This window comes from Leptonychotes weddellii, chromosome 2 (genome assembly GCF_054177405.1).
Source record: "Leptonychotes weddellii isolate Sample4059 chromosome 2, ASM5417740v2, whole genome shotgun sequence".
Classification (NCBI taxonomy): domain Eukaryota; kingdom Metazoa; phylum Chordata; class Mammalia; order Carnivora; family Phocidae; genus Leptonychotes; species Leptonychotes weddellii.
The window spans coordinates 93,128,933-93,141,571 of NC_138370.1; the positions used below are offsets into that span (position 1 = coordinate 93,128,933).

At 38.4% G+C, this 12,639-nt stretch overlaps 1 pseudogene; it reads left to right on the forward strand.

Annotated features, from left to right (window-relative positions):
- Window positions 1-3,983: 3,983 nt before the first annotated feature.
- LOC145720258 (cytochrome b-c1 complex subunit 7 pseudogene) lies at window positions 3,984-7,184 on the forward strand (annotated as a pseudogene).
- The last annotated feature ends 5,455 nt before the right edge of the window (window positions 7,185-12,639 follow it).

The window sequence follows — 12,639 nt, forward strand, 5'->3', positions numbered from 1 at the left end:
ACTTCACTTTTCAAAAAATTGAGTGAATGTTACAGTTTTCTTGACCAGGCCCTTTTTGAAAATCTGAAGGACAGAGAAAACACTGGGCCACTGACAGCTGAATAAGTATACGGTAAATACACTTTAACATTTGCTATTCCACGGTCCATGAATTTGGCATCAGGATTAGCTTCTTAAGCATTTTATTCACAGGATTCTTGAGCACCCAAATTGTGAATTTGTCAGCAGCCATCAGAAGAGGTGTTGGCAGAAAGATATACATTCATTCAACAAATATTTATTAAATTCTACTATCTGTCAGGTAAAATTCTAGGGGCTTGGGATGTATCAATGAACAAAATGAATAAAAATTCTTACCTTTGTGCAGGTTATGCTCTTGCCAAGTTAGGCAGACAATAAATAATGAACATAACTAATAAGCAAATTATATACATAGTCTCCCGCCTTAGCCACAATTTTGCTTTCCGCGGTTTCAGTTACTCTAAGTCCACTGTAGTCCGGAAGTAGGTGATCCTCCTTCTTCTGTATCGTCAGGTCACTTGTAGCCATCCCAATGCCTATGTCATTCACCTCGCTTCATTTCATCACTCTGGGACTTTTTTCATCTCACATCATCACAAGAAGGCTGAGTTCAGTACAATAAGATATTTGAGAGAGAGAGAGAGAGCACATTCATGCAACTTTTATTCCAGCATGTTGTTATAATTGTTATTTTTTATTAGTTATTGCTGTTAATCTCTTACTGTGCTTAATTTATAAATTAAGCTTTATCATAGGTATGTAGGTATAGGAAAAAATATAGTTCTATATATAGGGTTAGACATTATCTGCAGTTTCAGGCATCTCCTGGAGGTCTTGGGACTGCTGTATATAAGTAATATATAAAGTAATATGAAAAGGAAAAGGGGAGGATTCATTCAACGCCAAGTTTATCCACCCATTTATTCAACATTTGTGAAGTGCCACATGTAATGGTATCTGCTAGGGTCTGGTGACAAGTATCATCAGACAGAGTTCCTGCCTTCAGGTCGTGTACATTCTCCTGGGAAACATACACAAATCAAATAGACATCCTCATCTCCCCCACACTTCTTCCCTAATTGATCTCTCTCTGTAGCACTTCTCACCCTTTAATATAGTTCATATTTTACTTACATATTTTCTTTATTCTCTGACTCTTCCCTCTAGAGTATAAGCTTCTTAAAAGTGGTTTATGTCTGGGGAGCCTGGGTGGCACGATCGGTTGAGTGCCTGCCTTCAGCTCAGGTCATGATCTCAGGGTCCTAGCATCAAGCCCTGCGTCGGACTTCCAGCTCAGCGGGGAGCCTGCTTTTCTCTCTCTCCCTCTGCCTCCCCACCAGCTTGTGCTCTCTCACTCACTCTCTCTCAAATAAATAAATAAATAAAATCTTTAAAAAAAAAAAAGTGGTTTATGTCTGTTTACATCTGTATCATCAGTATATAAAGCAATACCTGGCTCATAGTCAGCATTCAATATATATTTCTTGAATGAATAAATAAAATAATCACGTATGTCCATATGTTCAGCTATATTTGCTTGAGTTTCCGTTTTCCATTTTTTTTTTGTTTGCTTTCCATTTCTTATATAGGGATTTCACTGTTGAGAATAGAACTAATCATCCCTAATACTTTCCTCATAATAATAGCAATAATGTGAAATGCAGACATTTCTAGCACTATAAAAAAGTAACTCTAATAATGTATAGTTATAAAAACAGAGTGTTACAGCAAAAGCCAAGCAAAAGTCACACAAAATTGAGAGCCAATTTTGTCTATATAATCTTTATTACCTAACAGGGCAGAACACTATTATTCTAACACTACTTTGAATATCACAGAATACATTAGCTAAAATGAGAGTTTCCAGAAAGGAGAGGTGGGGGCTTAAATTGTGAATATTTTTTTTGTAGCAAGTGGTGAAAGGAAAAAAAACATAAATAGCAAATAAACCTCTATGTCTTCATAGAATTATGAAGACACACGGACTATAGCTCCTATCCTTGGGTGTTCTATTATAAACTTCTCCAATTTGGCAGAGCAGGAATTCTTCTTTGAAGATAGGTTTTTCTTAAGCTGGGTTGTAGCATCTCCATGAAGTCTGTTGATTTATAGGCTAGCTATGACATTATTAAACCCAGGACAACAAAATGTCCTTGTGAGTTGGGCAGACAAACACATTACCTAACCTTCCATTTCATATCTATGACTTGAAGTTTCCTTTCTCTCAAATTTTTCTACGATCTTATATTCTTGGTCAATTGGTTTATGCAATTTTGTGTAAAATTAATCCCAACAACCGCAAAGGAGCAAGAAAATAACATAGGCTCATGAGAAATGTCTACATAGTCACTCTTTGCAGAAATTCTCTAGCTGAAAATTTTAAGTGAGGAACATCTTATGAATCAAAGAAAAGTGAAATTTGTCTTTCAGAATAAAAATCCAAAAACAATTTTCAAGAGGACATATTAATCTCTCTGGAAACAATAAAGAATTAATGTTCCTTCAACCTTGAGAGCTGTGAATGACTGGTGGATACTTTCAACTGAACTTCTAAATCCTAAACAACTATGAGAAAAAAAATTTTTATAACTAAAGTTAACAGACACAAAACCTTGATTTGAGGTAGCATCTGAAACTGTATTTTCTCACCTCACCATCACTAGAACTTCCAGAGGCTCTTTTTCAGCAAAAAAATTATGGCATAATTCATCAGTCATGGAGATGCATTCTAATACATGTGCCACTAACATTTCTCTATTTGTAGCTTTTTGTGATTGGAGTATCAATCCCCTCCCTACCTGGGAGGTAGGGAATTACAAGCATGTAGCATCCACATTACTTTCTACTATGCAGTCACACTTAATTCAGCAACAAAATGTAGGGGTTCAGGGTCTATCACCCCAAAATATGCTGTCCTGGCATATTGGTTACTTTGAGTGAGTTAAAGGCAAGTTAAAAATGGCAGATGCAAGAAGGGACCTCTGACCTTCCTTTGTCTTCTGGAAGGCAGGAGATAAAACTCCCATGAAAAGTGCCCTCCCTGTTGCTGGAGTGGGGAGTGGGGTGGGAGGGTTGGGGTGGCTGGGTGATAGACACTGGGGAGGGTATGTGCTATGGTGAGCGCTGTGAACTGTTTAAGACTGTTGAATCACAGATCTGTACCTCTGAAACAAATAATGCAATATATGTTAAGAAAAAAAAAAGATAGTAGGAAGGGATAAATGAAGGGGGGGAATCAGAGGGGGAGACGAACCATGAGAGATGATGGACTCTGAAAAACAAACTGAGGGTTCTAGAGGGGAGGGGGGTGGGAAGATGGGTTAGCCTGGTGATGGGTATTAAAGAGGGCACGTTCTGCATGGAGCACTGGGTGTTATGCACAAACAATGAATCATGGAACACTACATCAAAAACTAATGATGTATGATGATTAACATAACAATAAAAAATTTTTTTAAAAAGTGCCCTCCCTGTACCAGGAGGAGGGAAGACATTCTCGTCACCAGAGAAGGGGACTGAAGGCTGAGAGAAATCTGTACAAACTTGTTAAACTGATCCTCATCTCTCTAGTCACGTTTCCACAATTAACTGCCCTAGCCCAAACCCCTTTGTTTTGTCAGGTTCTTACAATTTACCACCCTTTGTCCAACCTACTACGTAGCATTCAACTCTAGCTACTTCTTTGGGTCTTCATTTTCCAGTGAAGGTGCCCACATACATGTAAAAATGAAATATACAGTCTTTTTATTATACTTGTCTTTCTTTTCTTCAGGTTTTGCTCAAAGCCCTAAGAGTTAACTTAGCCTTTCAAAGATTACAGTAACTGCTGCCAAGATAAGCTATTACTTTCCAGCGGGGAGAAGTGGCTGCAGTGACCATCAGACTAGGTAAGTGGATAAGTGGAAAGGTTTTTCCCTTCTTTCTTTGGCTCCATGCCTGTGTACTTCCCTAGCATCCGGGCTATGGTTGCGCTGTTTCTTTCTGTCCTCTATGGCTCCACATTTTTCATTTTTAGTACCTTCATTATCTGTCCCTGAGTCCCACACCACCTCCTGCCACAGAACTAGGCACAGAGACACCTGTGTCCAGCAAATTATTGACATCTTAATTCCTCCCTCCTAAAGTTCCCCAGCATAAAGAGATGAGTGTGTAGAGCTACCCTCATCCCCCCTGGTGACGGGAAGTCCTGAGCCCCACACTTAAACCTTTAGCAGTAGAGATCACGGTAGAAGGGGAGTGGGGGAGGGGAGAAGCAAAGTGTTTCCATAGGAACAAGTGAGATCTATCTCCCTTCAGGTTTGAGCAGCTTAGCAGCTGCAGTGCCCAAAGCCTTACTACAGTTTTGGTAACTAATTAATGCTTTCTCCTCCTGTCTACAGGAGAAAGCAATAAACAAAGTAATTTCTACTGTTTGGGGCCTACCCAAAGCCCACCTTTAGGAATTCCTGCTCTTTCTCATCTAGCCTGGAGGAGAAAGCAACTGAGACGTCTTCTCTACCTACCCACAGCCCAATTTGGGGAATTCCTGGACCTTTTCTTCCCTTGCCTGGAAGAAAGAACAAAAACCAAAAGCACCATTTGGGCTGCTTGTTCCAATCCTACCTCCCGCTCCTCAGCCAACAAAGGTCTCCCCGTCCTTTCAAAATGGTAGCCACTAGCTTCTGTTGACATCTCTCAAATCCTGTTAGTCAGCCTATGAGGTTCTCCTATGACTCTTCCAGCAAACCAGGTTTCAAACAGGATCCCATCCTTGTCAGCAAAATTGATACATTTTTACTATTTATATTTCTTCATAGTTATCCTGAAAGAAACCCTGACCTTGCTGGGGTAGAGATCAGAGTCATTGTTATTATTTACTCATGATGACATCACCAATTTCCCAGAGGTGACCTCATAACAGCCACATGGTTAGGACTCCGTGTCCAGGAGTTGTACCACAGGAGAAGAACCCTGAGATTAGGAATTGGGGTTTTATATAGAAACAGGATACCTCTCCCCTCCTCCCCTTCTGAGAAAAAAAGAGAAACCTCTGCTCTGCAGGCTTTCACAATCCTTTGGAATGTAAATGAATTAAGTCTGCACCACAGAATGCAAAGCATTTGGCTCTGGAAGAGGTAAGTTTTATTACCCTTCGGATGAGAGCAGATGGTTCAAGGTCTATCCAATACCCTTTAACTTCCAAGGCTTGTCCTTTAACCCAAGTGCCAATAATGTTTTCTCAGAAAGGCCTAACTGTGTAGAACCATGAAGATAGCCACTTCTTGGGTGCCTGGGTGGCTCAGTTGGTTAAGCGACTGCCTTCGGCTCAGGTCATGATCCTGGAGTCCCGGGATCGAGTCCCGCATCGGGCTCCCTGCTCGGCGGGGAGTCTGCTTCGTCCTCTGACCCTATCCCCTCTCATGTGTTCTCTCTCTCTCAAGTAAATGAATAAAATCTTTAAAAAAAAAAAAGATAGCCACTTCTTGACACAGATCAGTGGTTGCCTGTGGCTGAATGTTGGAGCGAGATTGAGACGGAATAGGTAGGACGGAATCTTCTGGGGTAAGGGAAGTATTTTAAAACTGAATTGTGGGGTCTCAGGATCAAAACGGCAAGCAGGCCTGCTATTGCAGCATCCAGCCAGTGGCTGGAGGGTATTCGGAAATGGTATCATGATGCCACAGGGTTCAATAAACTGGAGTTAGTTTATTGAGACGATACAGTATATGAGAATGATGATGTGAAAGAGGCCATAAGCTTCCTGAGAACCTGTATAAGCACAGGGTGTTTCACACTGAGAGAGCACTGGATCTGACCACGAGGCAGCAGATCATGCCTAATGAGCAGTGGACAAAATATGAGGAGGATAAATTCTACTTGAACCCTACTTGAAAGAAGTTATTTGGGAAACAGAAGAGAGAGAAAAATGGGCAAAGAAATAATCATGCAGTTGAAATCTGTGGTTGCAGCTGCCCTCAAATATTGTTAAGAAGTTGGGTAAATCTGAAGTGTACAGTTGAGAACTATTTGGGCTGTAAATGTACTACTTTAAATAAATGTCTATTGTAATTTTTAAAAATTAAATTTAAAAAATGTTAATAAAAAACTGAATTGCAGGGATGATTTCACAACTGCACAATGTACTAAAAATCACTGAACTGTACACTTGAGATAGGAAACTGAAGGGACCCCATGAAGGACTGCTTTTTTGCTGCCTCTATTCTTGCAAGGACCTGCACCTCTGCTTTACCCATGCCTTAATGTATGTCCTCCTCATCAAGGTCAAGGAGTTACTGATTTCTTTGGAGTCTTCCAGCATGATAGATAACATTTAAGGAGAAACTGGGCGAGGTCATTTTTTAAGACCACTGACTCCAGACACCTTGATGCCAAGACTCTTGGCTTCAGGGCATATTAGGTGACTTATGGAGGGCACCTGAGCACTTGTCCTTGTTTTGACTAGTTCCTGGATGCTTGGGAGGACACGTACACCAGACCACTATCCTCAGTAAAACCTCCCAAAAACCAAGCAAAGATGACAGTCTCTCTCTTTCCTTTCCAAATCTCCTGGATGCTCGGTCTGTATCTGCACTCTCTATATCTTCAGTAAACTCTGCTCTCACTTCCTCTTGGCTCCCATTTGATTTCTATACTGCAAGAAGCCAAGGACCCTCTGGGCTGGTCCTGTGGGACCCCCTCTGTGTCCTTGGACCTGACCTGCCTACATCCCACTTACAATGGGCAAATTGTGTGGTATGTAAATTATTCAATAAAGCTATTAAATATAAGCCATAGATTGGGAGGATTATTTGTAACAACTACAACTTAACAAAAGATCTGTTTCCAGGTTATATAAGGAACTCTTACAAATCAATAAGAAAAAAGAAATAAAGGTCCCTCACAAAAGATGACACACCCAAATGGCCAATAAATATTTGAAAATGTGCTCAAAATCATTAGGCATTAGGGAAATGCAAATTAAAGTCATAATGCTATACCATTACACACCCACCAGAAAAGCTAAAATGAAAAAGACAAAACCAAGTGTTGGCAAGTATCTTGAACAACTGGGTGAGAGTGTTCATGGGAGTGTAAATTGGTGCAACTGTGTTAGAAATTTCGGTCCATCAATGAAAGTTGAACATATATATCCCTATGATCCAGAAATCTCACTCCTGGGTATATACCCAAGAGAAATGTCTATATATATATATAGACATCAAAAGTCATACAAAAGGATATAGCATGATTCATAGCAGGTCAACACTAAAAACACCCAAATGTCCATCAAGAGTAGAATGAATAAATTATGGTATGCTCACAAAAAGAAAACACTTCTACTCTCACCAACACTTCTGACGCCACATATGTGAGATTTTCCACACCAAGCAATACCCCAATTCTTGGTGGGTACCAACTAGATACCCTACAATTTAACTCAATTCCGACACAGACTGCCTGGAGTTAGCACAGATCCCACAGGTTAAGGGCTCAGTCCTAGAAGACTGCCCTTCCTCCGCTTCTGACTCCAATCAGAAGTCTAGGCCTCCCATACTTCTGACTGGTGGCAAACAATAAACCAGGGACTCCCAAGACTCCCTCTTAAGGTTCGGTAATTTATTAGAATAGCTCACAGAGCTCAGAAAAACTGTTTACTTACTAGATTACTGGTTTACTATAAAAGAAAACAATTCAGAAACAGCCAGACAGAAAAGATACTACGTAGGACAAAGTGTGGGGAAGGGCACAAAGCTTGCAAGCTCTGCAGGTGTGCCCTATCTTCAAACACCTTCATGTGTTCAGCATCTCAGAAGCTCTCTGAATCCCTTAGGTTAGGGTTTTTTTTAATATAAGCCTTATTACATAAACATGGTGGATTAAATCATTGACCATTAGTGATTAACTAAACTTTCAACCCCTCATTTCTCCCCAGAGGTCAGGAGGTGGGGCTGAAAGTTCCACAAATAATGTTGGGTCCCGTGGCAACCAGCCCTAATCCCTAGGGGCTTTCCAAAAGCTACCTCATTAACATAAATTCAGGTGTGGTTGAAAGGGACCTATAATGAACAAGAAATGATACTCTTTTCACCTTATGGTTCTGGAACTATTTCAGAAGCCAGGAACAAGAACCAAATATTATAACAAAAGATGTTCCTATGGCTCTTATCACTTTGGAAAATACAAGGGTTTGAGGAGCTTTGTTCAGAAGCTTGGAGGAAGGCCAAACATTTTTCTTATTATATCACAATATCATATCCATATTGTGGAATGTTATTTCATAGAGGGAAGAGTGTGGGAGAAGGGGGACAAGTGGAGCTTTGGGGTTCTGTTAATTCTTTATCTTGGTGCTGCTTATGGGAGTAAGTTCACTTTTTACAAATTTATTAAGCTACTCATTTTTGGTTTGTGTACTTTATTTTTGTTATACTTCACACCAACCCCACCACTACCAGAGTTCCTTTTATATGTAGAGTCTACTATTTATGGCTACTCTGTGTGTGTGTGTGTGTGTGTATACATACATATATATAATAGGTGTATAAAGTAGGCATGTCTACTGTGTACCTACCCTATGACACAGCAGTATCTCACTCCCAGATATTTATTTACCCAAACCCGGTGATAAAACTAATAGGTACCTAGCAGAGTATCTTGAACACTATGGTACACAATTAACATTGAACACAGAACAAAAAAAGGCCAAATAGAGTCACCTAATATTTTAATCATTTTTTACCATGTTAACCGTGCAGAAATCAGTGGGGCCTAAATAAATATCACCCCCATTACATTATAGATGACTGCCACCAGGTATCATGCTAACAGGTTTCTTTCAACTGATTGAAGCTGTAACTACTTTTGTTATTTTTAATTATTCAAATCCAAATCCTTTAAAATTAAATCATAAAACTAGGGCAATGTGAATAATCATATTGAACGGTTAAGTGCAAATATATCTGTATATGCATTTCATTCACAACTGATTCATGTTTAATAATCCCAGTTGAAACTCAATTCTAATCAAAAGTACTAATAAGTATAAACTTGAAATAAAGAACCATGCCTATATGCATATATGGCTCTCTGGTTATATGATACTCTACTGAGAAAATATGAATTCCCCTTGAATCCCCCCCTTTTGTTCTCATGTTTTCATGACTATTTCTCTGTTTCTCTGACCCTCTTCACTCTACTCCAGCACTTCCTCTATTTGTCTATCCCCCATTCCTCTTTGGCTCTTTTCTTTCTCATGCTTACCTTTTCTTCTTCATCTTTTTTTTTTTTTTAAGATTTTATTTATTTATTTGAGAGAGAGAGTGTAAGCAGAAGGAGGGAGAGGGAGAAGCAGACTCCCCACTGAGCAGGGAGCCCAACCTGGGGCTCGATCCCTGGATCCTGAGATCATGACCTGAGCTGAAGGCAGGCGCTTAACCCGCTGAGCCAACAGGCACCCCTCTTCATCTTTCAATAAGTCTCATCTGTTTAAAAACTAAACAAACCTACTTGTTGAAATTCAACATTAAGTCCTCTTAGTTCTGTGCACCTATCGTTAAAATAAGTCTTTGAGCAACAGTTCATATTAGGATGCACTGTTCCTAGTATGTTCCACCCTAATCTAAGAGTGAAAAAGACTACTGATTGAAAATCTGTATTTTACCTACAAAGGTAGTGATCATATTTCAACAATAGAGAACTTTATTTATGGGGTACCTGTGTGGCTCAGTCAGTTAAGCGTCCAATCTGTGGACTTGATTGGACTCAGGTCATGATCTCAGGGTTGTGAGATGGCCCCCCCTCGTCCAGCTCTGTGCTGGGTGTGGAGCCTGCTTAAGATTCTCTCTTGGGGTGCCTGGGTGGCTCAGTCCATTAAGCATCTGCCTTCGGCTCAGGTCATGATCTCAGGGTTCTAGGATCTAGCCCCACATCAGGCTCCATGCTCAATGGGGAGACTGCTTCTCCTTCTCCCACTGCCCCTCACCCCCACTCATGCTCTCTTTCTCTCTCAAATAAATAAATTTTTTAAAAAATTCTCTTTCCCTCTTCCTCTGCCCCTCACTCCCCTTTCCCTCTCTCTCTCTCTAAAAAAAAAAGAACTTTATTTACTATTACCAGATTCTTAAGTATCATTATGAATATATTTGTATGCTTAATTATAATCACATGTTTGCTTGAATTATGGTTCTCAGAAGTAATTACAGCTCTTACTGGCTATTAAATAAGAAAATGTATTTGCAGCTCAAAAATTTGTCTTGTTATATTTCCTAGTGGAAAAAGGCATGTACACTGACAGGATGTTAATTAATTTTAATGAGTCACATTATTATCCAGCACAATAAAACAGTAGGCAAGGCTCTGCTTTGTGGATTGTGAATTATTAGTATTTGTATTATTTTCTGTTTGTCTGCATTGTCAATATTTTTATATATATATGATCATTTTTGTAACTAAAATTGATGTAAGATTTAATTTTAAATACTTGTGAACAGAGAATGAATCACCATTTTCTATTAAACTGCATTAATACATTCAAGCAAGAAAGTTTATTAAATTAGATTCTACTAACCTTCAGCATTTATGCACTTGTCAAATTACCTAACTTATGCTGTATTATAGGATAATTTTAGTAAAATATATTTTGAATTATTCTAAATTGTCTTAAATAAGTTGACTGATAAATTTGCAAAACAATAGTGTTTTATGAGCTATGTAATTCAATCTCTAAATTTCACTTATTTCAATTCAAAACAAAGTTATGGTTACAATAAACTTCAGGTTATTACCACATTATATTCCTCCTTTTCCCTCTAACCATCATTTGACCATTTTTTCTACTGTGAGTTATTCTGTTTCCTTTACACTTCTTAAGTAAATCTTAGGGTTTTTTTTTTTTTGTCAATATGAAAATGCTGTAATTTCCTTATAACTTGTTATTAATGCTAATTTACTCCATAATTTATTTGCCCTTTAAAGCGTCTTTCTCTTTGACATTTATCTTAAAATTTCTTTGTAGGCAGCCAGTTGCTGAGCTGAAGCATTTCATTAGCTGATCTGGATGCTGTACATGCTCATGAAATATTGCCAAGTAGATCTTTGAACATTTTGCCTGTCATCGCTTTTCTCTTATACTAAAAAGTATTATGTACACTATTTACATACAAAATACACATTTCTGAAATCTGACTTCCAAAGTCCATTTTTTGATCTCACCCTCAAGGAGTCAAGGAACTTAAACACATAGATTTCAACTATTGTTCAAATGTACTAACATCTCTTTATCTTAGCAAATGTACTATTAATATTGTTATTATTTAATCTCTCTTTGAGAACCTTAAAGTATCATTTAAGATACAAGTGTACCTTATAAATAATGAGTAATAGGGTCAAATTTGCTGGGTTAAATTCATTCTCTCAAGTATCACCTCACATGTATCATTTTTAAAATTCTCCAGGAGTCAAAAATTAAACCAGTATTGCTGAATGAACTTCCTATAGTTGTGTGTGAAAAGAGAGAGAATGCCTGTTTTATAAAAACATCAATAACTTCATTTCTTTTTTACCCCCTTTCTCTGGATCAGACAACCAATCTTGATATATAAGTGGAAGAAAAATAGGTAGTGAGAGGCTTCACATTGCTGGCTATATATCCTCTACAGAGAACACAAGAATTTTACCACTTAAATTCAGATCTTTTATTTACTTCTTTCTTCCAAGATGAGAACCATGAGAATTTTGTAGAAAAATTGCATTCTCTTCGACCAGCTATTTGTACTTATTTTTCTACAAAAAGAAAGTTGGGCTAAATCAAAGCAAGACAGCAAAAGGCAAAATTGATTTTTCACAAATCATAATATTTAAAAATAGATGTCACTGATTCCCTTGGCTTGACACATTACTCGTGAGTCTCACCTGACCCTCACATCATCCTTCGGATAGAGGTGGTTAACAGAGCAACAAACAATCAAAAGCCTGAAATCAATCAAATGATGAGTTCAACCAATCTTCTCTCAGTACCTCACACTCTTCAGCCTGGAGAGACTCCCAGCCAGGGAAAGTTGCTGTTCCTATTTGTTTATAAAAATATAAAGTGATGTGTACAAAATCGCATGTAATAAATAATAATATTATTGCTAGTAATAGACATATGTTATTATTTATTATGGTTAATAATAGAGTTACAGTTACTAAGGGGCATATTTAAACATATATCATTGTTAAACACATTATAAGAGGCATTAGCTTAAGTTAAAGCTCAGAAATAGATTAAAATGTTTTTTTTAGACTGCCTTCCGTGCCTCTCTAAAGCAAACCTAGGACTAACAGACGAAATTAGTAAATTTTAGGTCAATATAAGCAGAATGTTCTAGCAATTAATGCTGCCTTCACTGGAATATGGCAGACTCAGAAGTCTACCTGTGTTTCCTGTTATTGAAGGAAATATAACAGAAGTGGAATCACTAAGTGGGAGGGAAATATCCAGACTCTGTGTGTTAGTAATACCAGGAGACTTGTCCACAGCCCAGACTGCTCTAATAGTTTGCGTCCAAAGCCACCTTCCACAGGCGCCCTGAAAAATGAGCTCCCACGGTTTCTCTAGTCTAATGTTCCTTCCCAGTGGTGATTCTAACTAATATATAGTAA